An 11,909-nucleotide genomic window follows, 5' to 3' on the forward strand; every position below is an offset into this window, starting at 1 on the left:
CCGGGGACAAATAAAGAAGCATTTATGGATGAAAACTGGGCTGAGTCCTTCTTGCATGAGCAGGAAGCCATCTGGGTGACACAGACTGTGGTGGGTGTGTGAAAGCCTTCGTCCTTGTACCTCATACAGGCACCTGCCATGTGTACAGTTTATATAATTTTGGAAGGAGAGAAATTTGAAGAGGAAAATGCCAGGGTGGGAGACATGATTTCCAGAAATCTTTTGTCTGAGAGAATAATCTGGCTGGTAGCATTTTATTTAAGGCCTAAACTTTTGCAGATATGGTGTATATACACAGCTGACTGGAAGTGATAGGCTCAGGGAGAAGAGTTCCAGTCCTGGAACTTGCTTGCTAGATGTGTGATGTGCAAATTGCTTTAACTCTGGACACCCACAGTTCTGCATCTATCAGAGAGTCCCCTTACTCTGAGCCCTTCTTCTGTCATTGAAACCAGGAGTCTGTTTGTCCCAACCAGTGTGAATCTATGAGGCAGCACCACCTTGTCTTCCCCCTTGGTCCCTTTCTGGTTTTCTTCATGTACATGTGAACCTCTTCTTTCTAGTCGATTGCTCTCAACTTGTGAGAAGTCCCACCTTATATGATCCTCTGGCTGTGTACATCTTCTCATTCACTGTGCTAAGGTAACATCTCTTTTATGCACAGTTCTGGGAAGTTTCATTTTCCTACCAATAGATCTTTGGATGAGGTCCTTAAAGCTGGCTAATTGCCTTCTGAGAGACAGTCCCTCCCCCATTGGGTCATATACAACTATGTGATCACCAAAATACATTTCTTTTTAAGCCCCAGTGAGAATGCTTTTCTAGACTCTCTTGGCATTAGATGTGGGTCTGTACTGAGTCCTGGTCAATGAAATGTAGGTGAAAGAGATATGTTTATATTATTTTCAGGCCTGGATCATAAATCCTTATCACATGGGATTTTCATTCTCTTGTCTGTGAGAGACTCTGAAACCATAGAGTTTGGTGGAATTATAGGACCCTAGGTCTATGAATCTATGTTGGGCTGTTGCATGAATGCAAAGAAAATATCCACTGTTTTAAGTCATCAAAATATCTAGATTATTTGCTACAGCAGTTTACCTGTGCTGGCTAGTGCACCTACTGTGTACTTGGGCCTGGAGATGCAGAGGGGAGGGAGATGGTTTCTCCCTTTGGAGTTGTCTCCAAGTGGAACCTGGCTCCAGCATGGCTTGGAGGAGGGAATGTTTTGGCCATGGGTGGAAAGGTCATCTTCAGCAATGAGCACAAGCCATGTCAGCATGAGAGTTAAGGGCGAATGTGAAGACAGGAGGGGCCTGAGTAACAAATGCCATCTTCTGGAGCCATGACTGAGTCTGAAATTCACCTCTTCTGTTTCTCAACCAAGGGCTAGGATTTTCCTGCCTTTTGGATCTTGACACTTCCCATTAACCTTTTCTTTGGGAGACAGTGGAGAAAGCTGTACTGAGAACCTCATGATAAGCAGGTGGTGGATAACTGAAGCATTACCAGGGTGGTCTGAGATGTGTGAGCTTCCTGCTTCTGTTGGCTCTTGATTTCCAGAAGACTTGTTTGAACTTGATGTTTGTTGAAGGAAGGGATGAGGGCACCCATAGACAATTCAGAGCCTGAAGCAGCAGCTCTCAGGCTGACTTGTGAGATTTGATCCCAAAACATTTGTCTTTTTTGCATAAGCTAAATGCTGATTTTTTGTTGTTGTTTTTCAATTTGAAAATTTAATGGAGCTTTTGAAGCGATGACTGTGTAGAAGATGTTATGTTAGTTAGTACAGGCAAACAAACAACCCCAATATTTCATTCTCTTAATACAATAAAGATTTTTTTCTTTCATCATATCTGATGTGGGTTGACTGTGCTCCACGTAGTCACTCAGGACTAGATATTTTCCATCTTATGGCTCTGCTATCCCATAAGTCCATGGAATTCAGCTGGTGGATGGGAAAAGGGAGAGAGGAGGGTGGTATGGGAGGTTTTCATGGGCCAAGCCTAAGAATTGCCATTGTCGCAAGTAATCTACCTTCCATCAGCCAGAATTCAGTTATACCCAAGTACAAGTGATCCTGGGAAATGTAGTCTCATTGTGTTCCTAGAAGTAAGAGAAAACAGGATAGAAGGAATAGGTAGTAGTCTGTGGCATAGAATGGAAGCAGTTTATAAGAAAAATTGTTTGGACCTCATGAAAAGCTGTTGTTAATTCATAAATGTAAGAAAAGCCAAATCACAAAACAAAACTATCATGCTATTAGCTAAGTCTATTTCCCAAAGGGTCCAAGTGGAACTATGAACTAGCTTTATTCCCTAAGACCTCTGCTCTTAGGTTGAGCTCATCAGTTGAATTTAGGATGGCACTTAACACCTGGGAACTTGCAGTGCTTCCTCTTGAGTTGAGTTTTTTATTTTTTATTTTTATTTTTTTTTGAGTTGGAGGTCTTACTCGGTCGCCCAGACTGCAGTGCAGTGGCCGCTCCCGGCCACCGCAGCCTCGACCTCCTGGGCTCCGGCGATCCTTCTGCCTCAGCCTTCAAAGTAGCTGGAATTACAGGCATGCACTACCACGCCCGGCTGACTTTTTGATTTATTGTAGAGATGAGGTCTCGCTGCCCAGGCGGGTCTCGAACCCACGGGCTCAGGCAGTCCACTCACCTCAGCCTCCCAAAGGTGCGGGATTACAGGCTGAGCCACCGAGCCCGGCTGAGGAGTCATATTTCAATGGTGCCTGTGTAGGTACTTGATTCTTCAGAGCTCATTATGGAATCACGGCACTGAGGGATTTATATCAAAAAGGAGATGGCTCATGGCATTGAACTGATCTATCTTAAGACCCAAACTCACTGGATGAAACCAGTGTGGCCTTTAGCAGGAGAAGTTCGCTCTTCAAATAACTAAAAGTGGGACAAGGATCTTTCTCCAATGAAGGGTGCTTAGAGGAATTTACTGAAAGGTGAGTTAACAACTTTGCAACTTTGAATCCATTGCTGTGTGGTCTCTTTCATTCATTTCACATATGATTTACTATTATTGTTCAATATTCTGCAGCCTCACACCAAGTCTCAGTTCTACCGAGAAACCAGAAACATTCAAATTCACCTTTGCTCTAACTTTGGAGAAATTATTTGAAACCCAAAATAGGACCGGGCAGTTTTCTACAAAGTAATTTTCTGAATGTGGAGGGAAGTCACCAAAAAACAAGGAGATGAGCTCACACATTTTAGCTTTAAAACCACCTCAATCAGATTGCTATACGTTTGAAATTTGCCATACTGACCCATGTCTTATCCCTCAAGAAAGACACTTTTAGGAAAAACCAAATACAAAGGGATTAGAAAGACCAGAATTCTTTTTCTCCCCTTAATAACCTTATTAGATAAATTGCACCCTGGATAACAATATAGTAGAAAATTCCCATGGCATTACCTAGACTGTAAATCTGATTTCTTGGAAAGAGGATGGTAACAGTCAGCAGTGTTCAGTTTGAATTAATCCAAGATTCTATGACCCATATTCATATACAAACATGAATTCTTTAATCTACATACATTTGGTATTCATTCTTGATTATCTCTTCCAGCATAGCATTAAAGTGATTGCATGTCACAAAAGAGTGTGTGTTGGTTTTCAGTGAGAACTAATAGTAAGGAACATTTGCGGTTTGAGATCTACCCAGCAAAGTGAAGTAGAGAATTGGAGCTATTATTCAGATTATTATTTCTCATTATTATTAATTAACGATAATAATAGAAGCTGCTGTTTATTGAAAGCCTGCTTTTTTCCCCAGGTGTTTGGCATGTATTATCTTCAACCCTGACAACAGCCTAAAACTAAGGCTCAGATCTGTTAAGTGGCTTGCCCGAGGTCACCCAGCCAGAAGAGACAAAGCAAGATTCAAAGCTAGGGCTGTTGGCTCAGAATGCCTTTCTTTGTTTTAGCATAATTATATCAGCTTTAATCACATTCAATAAAACATACACATATAAGTGTACAGTTTGAGTTTTGACAAATGTGCACACCCTAACCACCACTGTGATCAAGGCATAGAATATTTTTATCACCTAAAATTTCCTTTATGCCCCTTTGCAATCCTTCCTTCCACCCCCGCCACCTCAAGCAACAAATGACCTGATTTTGGTCACTATGGATTAATCTCTTCTAGAATCTCATAGAAATGAAATCATGCAGTAATGCTCTTTTGTGTTAATCTCCTTTTGATCAAGGTAATGTTTTTAAGTTTCCCCAATATTGTTGTGTGTATCAATTGATTGTTCCTTCAAAACTCCACTACCACATTTTAAATTGAGCTCCTGTTCTGTTAGGCAAGAGTTGTTCTGCATGAGTCATGGCAGATTCTGTATAATGATGAATGGGATAAAGGTGTGGATATCAGATTTGCAGATGGGATTTCATGGTATCTGAAGACTTGAATGAAGGGGTTCTGTGAAATTCTGTTGGCTCATCTGTAAAATGGGGATAATAATAGACTTTTTTTATTTACTGTGAACACTAACGTGAAAACATGTAATGTCTAGAACAGTGTTGAGCATGGGGTAAGTGCTTAGTAGATCTTAGCAATTATTATGCTTCTAATCTAAGACATAAACTCAAGATTATGAATGCCACAACACAGCATTAGAGCTGCCCACAGCCCATTAGTTGAGTGAAACTTCTAGGAAACATACTCAACAGATGATATATGATAACCCATCTGCACTCATGGTCTAAGGAGATCTTACTAGGATGGAAAGGAGACAACAGGTATTCATTTTGATTCCAAAACTTCAGAAACATATGGGGTGGTTATTGTGAGCCACGTGCTGTATTAGGCGCTTTCACTGACTATTTTATGTCTCTTTCTTTCTCATTATCTATCTATCTATCTATCTATCTATCTATCTATCTATCTATCTATCTATCTATCTCTGTATCTCTGTATCTCTGTCTGTCTACCTTCCTGCCTGCCTGCCTGCCTGCCTACCTACCTACCTACCTACCTACCTGCCTACCTATGTGACTAGCTAGTTATTTATTTTAACTATTTTATTGAGGTATAATTTAAGTACTGTGAAATACATAGATCTTAAGTGTATGGTTCAGTAGGTTTTGACTAATGCATACACTCCCATAGCACCCATGATTTTGTGAAGATAAAGAACCTCTCCATCACCCCAGAAAATGCCCTTGTGGCCCTTTGCACTTAGTTCCCTTCCTCCCAAGCAACAATGAATCTAATTTTTATTAGCCAAGTTTTTCCATTCTAGAACATCATGTGAACAGAATCCTACAGTGTGTTGAGCATCTGAAGGAGAACATGGAAGCCCTTGCTAAATGCTGAATGCATGCTGGGCACTCTGCTAGTCACATTGGTAGCACTTATTTCATTCAGTCTTCACAGTAATACTGTGAAGTATGTGTTATTGTTCCTGTATGGCAGATGAAGAAGCTGCGGTTCAAATAAATTAAAAACTTGCTCATGGTCACATAGATGAAGAACGACTTCTACAGACTGGATGTTTATGTCCCCATGCGATTTGTATATTGAAACATAACCCCTGATGTATGGTATTTGGAGGTGGGGCCTTAGGGAGGTGATTGGGTCAAGAGGGCAAAGCCCTTATACATCAATGCCCTTGTAAAAGGGGCCCAGAGAGTTCCCTTTGCCCCTTCCATTGTTTGGGGACAAAGCAAGGGGAAGGCCTTCACTAGGCATGGAATCTACCAGAGCCTTGGCTTTGGACTATTTAGCCTCCAGAATTGTGAGAAATAAATTTTAGTTTGTGATCCACTTAGTCTGTGGCATTCTATTATAGCAGCCCAAATTGACTAAGACAGGGTCTTAGTCCTGACAGCACAGTCTTGGTATTGAGAGGTAGGAATGTTCCTGTACAAATACCTAAAGATGTGGAAGTAGCTCTGGAATTGTGTAATGAGGCTGGAAGAGTTTTGAGTTGCATGCTATAAAAAGCCTACATTGCCTTGAACAGAATGTTAAAGGTGATTCTGGTGAGGGCTCAGAAGAAGAGGAGAGCTGTAGAGCCTGGGAGAAAACATAAGTCATCCAGAATAGAATGTTGGTAGAAATATGAATGGTAAAGGCCATTTTGGTGAGGTAAAAATGAGGACCTTGTTATTGGACACTGGAGAAAAGTCAATCCTTGTTATAAACTGGCAAGAAACTTGGTTGAATTGTCTTCATGTTCTAGTATTTTGCAGAAGGTAACACTTGTGAGTGATAAAATTGGATATTCAGCTGAAGCAATTTCTAAAAATAATGTTGAAGGTGTGGCTTGTCTCCTTCTGACTACTTATAGTAAGATGCAAGAAGAGAGAAATGACTCAGAGATGAAATTGTTAAGCGAAAAGAAAGCAGAACTTAAGAATGCATTTTATTTTAATTTTAAAGTTGTGGGGTACTCATGAGGGTGTACTACATAAGTAAATGGCATGCAGGTGAGGTTTGGGCTTCCAGCGAGCTCTCTCTCCCCCTGGTAGTGGACCTGGTACCTCGTATGTGGTTGTGTGCTCCTTATCTCTTCTCCTTGCCTCCCTCCTTTAGCAGTGTCCCCACCTTTGTGCCCATGTGTCCAGTGATCAGGGCCCACTTATGAGTAAGAGCATGTGGTATTCAGTTTTGTGTTTCTGTGGTAGTTCACTTAGTATGATGGTATCCGGCTGTATCCATGTTGCTGCAAAGGACATGATTTTGATCTTCTTTATGGCTGTGTAGTATTTCATTGTGTACATGTACCACATTTTCTTTATTTAGTCCACTTTCAATGGGCATCTTGGTTGGTTCTATGTTTTTGCTATTGTGAGTAGTGCTGCAATGAATATATGTGTGCAGGTGTCTTTTTGATAGAGCAATTTATGTTCCTCTGTGTATATACCCAGAAGTAGGATTGCCGGATTGTGTGGTAGCTCAATTTTTAGTTCTTTGAGAAAATGCCACACTGCTTTCCACAAAGGTTGTACTAGCTTCATTCCTCTCAACATTGCAGAAGCGTTGCCTTTTCTCGGCAGCCTTGCCAACGTCTCTTGTTTTTTTGACTTTTTAATGGTAGCCATCCTGACTGGTGTGAAGTAGTATCTCATTGTAGTTTTGATTTGCATCTCTCTGCTTATTAGTAAGGCTGAGCATTTTTTCATGTTTGTTTGCTGCTTGGGTGTCTTCCTCTGAGAACTATCTGCTCATGTCCTTTGTCCACTTTTTAATGAGGTTGTTTGATTTTTTTTTTTCCTGTCAGTTCATTTGGGTTCTCTGTAGATCCTGGATATTAGGCCTTGGTCAGATGCATAGCTTGCAAATATTTTTTCCCTTTCCATGGGTTGTCTCTTTACTCTCTTGATGACTTCTTTTGCTGTGCAAAAAAAATGTTAGTTTGTAAGGTCTCACCTGGCAATTTTAGTTTTTGCTGCATTTGTTTTTGAGGAGTTGGCCATGAATTCATTGCCTACTCCGGGGTCCAGGAGAGTACAACTTAAGAATCTGAAAAATTCTCAGCCTATCCAGAAAGAGAGAAAAGGAGAGAGAGAGAGAGAGAGAGAGAGAGAGAGAGAGAGAGAGAGAGAGAGAGAGAGAGAGAGAGAGAGAGAGAGAAAACCAACAAACCAACACTAAGGTATGGCCAAGTAACAACTTGATAAAGGAATTGGTTTGGATCAACCACCTTAACAGAAGTCAGTAGCTCTCCTCCAAGGTAATGGCAGAATGACAACAAAGTTGATTCAGAGATCATCAGAGCTGCCCCTTCAATCTCAGGCTTGGAATGCAAAGGGGAGGGGTAAGATACAGGGTAGTTTCAAAGGAAGGACCATGAGTGCCTGCAGGACCATGGTGTCACCTAACATTGGAGACGCCACTCCATGCACTCTGATGCCACACTCCTTGGTCATCCCAGGTATTCTCCCATGGGCTTCAATGCAGCTTGGGTCACAGTGGCTGGTAAGGCAGTATCAGAGAGTGGATTCAAATGTGGATCTGTTGGCTATACAAGCATTACTCTCTCTGTAGTACAACCCAATTTTTCTTAGTCTTGGTATATTGCATTTTACATTATATTATATCCTATTGAAAATTGCAGCACCTTCTCAAAACATAAAAAGAACGACTGATCACAGTCTGATAATTGGAGTGTGGTGAGATGTAGAATAAAATTTCCCTTGGTTATTCCTGATTTCCATCTCACTCATGACCATTTTGTTGTTTTGCAGGAAGTACTTATTGCTTAATGATAGATTGTTCACATTACAATACCATTTCAGAGCAATTAGGGGAGTTACAGAGGCCTGAGTCTATGGAGTGGGGCCATATTGAAATTTGGAAATCGTTTATTTAGCGTCACTCTCTGTATTGGGGCAGGTTTTGGCCTGTTCTCCCTCCCTTCCTCTCTTCTTTCCTCCTTTCTCCCTCCCTCTTTCCCTTCCATCCTTTTATTTTTCTTTCTCTTCCTTCCTCCTTCCTTTCTCTTTCAGTCTGCTTCCCTCTTTTTCCTTTCTCCCTTCTCTCCTTCCTTCTCCCCCCTTGTTCTTCCTTTCTCTCCCTCCTTCCCTTTCTTACCCCCTTTCACTTGATCTCTCATATCTCTTTCTCCCTCTCTTTCACTGTCCCTCTTTCTCTCTCTCTCTCATTCTGTCACTTTCTCATATGCCTGTTCTTTTTCTTTCTTTCTTTTTTACTTTCTGTTTTTTAAGAGAAAGCAAATACCAGAAACCCAAGTTGCTAAAAGGCATAGGGAAGTATGGGAAGGCCGTTGGGTCCTCAAGAAGCTCTGATGCTATTGCATCTGGCCTGCCTCTCTCCAGCTGTGTGCGCAAGGGTAAGGGATGGAAATCTCTGCACACCATGATTTCATTGTCTGTTTTTTTATTCTTCTCATTTATCTGTTCATTCAAAACATATGTAACTAGGTGCTTTCTATATACCAGGCACTGGGGTAGGCATTGAGAGGGGGGGAAAACCAGATTTGGTTCCTGACCTCCAGGCATTTATATTCTAGAAGGGAGACAAATAATAAATAATCATGTGGTGAACTGTGAGGGGCTCATGACTAGTTCCTAAACTCTCTTCAGTTATCATATTAATGCTACCCAGTCTGGAGGTATGAGGCATATTTCCCAACTAGAATGTGATGGTCAAGGGCATAGATAACTTTAAAAACAGTGATAACTTTTTATTTCAAAATAGTTTAAGATGTACAAAAAGTTGCACAGAGAGTCCCTAGTACCCTTCACCTAACTTCCCCTGAAGATCATATCTTACATAATCATCGTGTATTATTAAAACCAGGAAATTGTCTACTAACTTAAGAGATAGACCTTATTCAGACTTTACCAGTTTTCACTTGCTTTATTTTCTTTTTTCCCTTCCTTTCCTTCCCTTTCCTTCCTCCTTCCTTCCCTCCTTCCTTCCCTCCTTTCCTTTTTTCTGTGAAATTTTATCATATATATAGTTTCAAAGTGACTATTCCCACAATCAGGAGTCAGAACTGACCCTTCATCCCAAGCTCTCTTGTGTTGCTGTTTAACACACTTGCCCATCCCTAACCCCTGGCAACTACTGATCTGTTCTCCATCACTATGATTTTGTCATTTCAAGCATGTTATGTATATGGAATGAGACAGTATATAACCCCTTGAGATTGGCTTTCTTCCTTTTAGTGTAATGCCCTGGAGATTCATCAAAGTTGTTGCATGCATCAGTTTATTTTGCCATCACCTTTAAGGTAAAAGAACTCAGGAACAGGACACTTGAGAAAAAAAAATCCTTTGTGAAGATACCTTGTTTTCAAAGCTAACCTTTACCAGATTCCCCCCCCTTCCCCTGGAAGCCTCAAACAACTAATCTATTTGAGTCTGATTAGCAAGTTGGCAAATTGATAAATCCTTACTTTTACTATTTGACTTGTAATTGTTTTCACACTCATAAGTTTTTTTCACAGGCTCTCAGTTTTGCTTTGGGCTCAATGTATTTGAGATCCCTTCAACTAGAAAGTTTGTTTTTCTATTTGTTGGCTTAATATCAGGCACTATAATGAATAACCCCCCCACATTTTAGTAACTTCACACAATAACATTTGACATCTTGTTCCAGCAACAAACTGTGTGTTTGCCTCATCTTTAAAAGACTTTGCGACCCCACAGCGCCCCTGTCTCCAACCATGCACCACACTTCCCAGACCTTCTTCACTCGGGCCAGCGCCGGCACCCTTCCAAACTATGAGATGCTCAAGGAGGAGCATGAGGTGGCTGTGCTGGGGACGCCCCATGATGCTGCTTCCACGACGTCCACCGTGATCCACATCCACAGCGACACCTCTGTGCCCGACCACGTCGTCTGGTCCCTGTTCAACCTGCTCTTCCTGAACATCTGCTGTCTGGGCTTCATCGCCTTTGCCTACTCCGTGAAGGCTAGGGACAGGAAGATGGTGGGCGACGTGACCGCGGCCCAGGCCTACGCCTCCACCGCCAAGTGCCTGAACATCTGGGCCCTGATCCTTGGCATCTTTGGGACCACTGGTGTCATCCTTGTTCCAGTCTTGATCTTTGTAGTGTTTCAGTAGATTGTGAGGCAACGTGGAGTTCATCATCTCCCATGGCGAGGCCCATGTGCCCGACCTTCCATTCTATTCCCCCTGCCTCAGCCCCTTTATACAGCAGTTTGTACTCACACACTTTTCTACAGTGGCGGTCAATAAAGTGCATGTGTCACAAAAAAAAAAAAAAAAAAAAAAGGCTTTGCTCCACAAGATGATTCAGAGACCTAGTCCACTGTCTCTTAGGACCTTAAAGTCCCCTGTATCCTGCCTTTGCTGCGTGTGGAGGAGAACTGGATTTGAGGTTTGCATGACTCATGTCTAGAAGTGGCGTCATCCAGCACGTCTGTTCACATTTCATTGTCTAAGAGGCATCCCTATGGCTGGACTCAGCAGCCAGGTAGTGGGATGGGAGAGGGCAGAAGGATGGGAAGAAGAAGTGCTTGGTAGGCAGACATGTCCCAGAGCCAGCTTTGCACTGTGGAAGACAGGAGCCAAAAGTCTTTGATGGTTGGCTGTTTCTGACTCCATTCTCATTAAAGTTCTCATTTCAGGTTAACAATATCAATGGTAGTATAATATATGGTATCTAAGAGTTCAAGTTCTGGATTTGACTTTTCCTGTGCAACCAAGACAAATCAATTCCTATTTTTGAGTCTCAGCTTTCTTATATATTTCTTAAATCAGTGGGTTAAATTAGATAGTTCCAAATTTTCCTGCCCAACATAGTAGTTTTATATTGTACTAAGTTTACTGGTCTCAGGCACATGGAAAAATCTCTGAGATTTTGGCGGAAGGTAGTTTCAGTAAATCTGGGATAGTCTGTTCAGCTAACCTCTCCATTTACTCCAACCTGTTCATTTTTAACCTAGAGGCTAAGGGAAACACAAACAGTCTTGGGACCACACAGAGCAACTGCTGTTGAAAATGGCAGTCTTTTGACAGTTTAGTCGTGAGAGCAGTAAATTCAGCTCTTGATAAATAATTTACTTTGAGGACCAGGAAGCTGGTCTCACTGTCCTGCCTAGCTTGCTGCTTGAGGAATGCAGACAATACTGGTCATGCCAGGAAGGAAGAAAAATAAAATTTATCTTCTTTATTCCCCTGGCTGCCTATCCATTGTGATTTCACCACCATTTCAGAGAAAGCCACAGATTTCTGTTTGCTGGTGCAGTGGATACTTCATTTCCAGTTTGCTTTGTCTCTGCCTGGCCCATGATCACTCATAGCTCTATCTGTCAGAGTTACAAGAAAGACTTATTACTGGTGAACAACATGCTGATGGATGCCATGTTTACATCCAGGGTGAAAGGGCAGGAGAAGATAAAGCCCAGATGTCTCCTCGACAGTTCTCCTGCCCCTTCAT

General features: G+C 41.7%; 1 pseudogene across 1 annotated transcript; it reads left to right on the forward strand.

Moving 5' to 3' along the window:
* The first annotated feature begins 10,168 nt into the window (after window positions 1-10,168).
* LOC103263524 lies at window positions 10,169-10,570 on the forward strand (annotated as a pseudogene). The gene has a single exon (XR_002482145.1). The product of XR_002482145.1 is annotated as an interferon-induced transmembrane protein 3 pseudogene (transcript).
* The last annotated feature ends 1,339 nt before the right edge of the window (window positions 10,571-11,909 follow it).

Source organism: Carlito syrichta, unplaced genomic scaffold (genome assembly GCF_000164805.1).
Source record: "Carlito syrichta isolate Samal-C Ts95f unplaced genomic scaffold, Tarsius_syrichta-2.0.1 Scaffold305141, whole genome shotgun sequence".
NCBI lineage: Eukaryota > Metazoa > Chordata > Mammalia > Primates > Tarsiidae > Carlito > Carlito syrichta.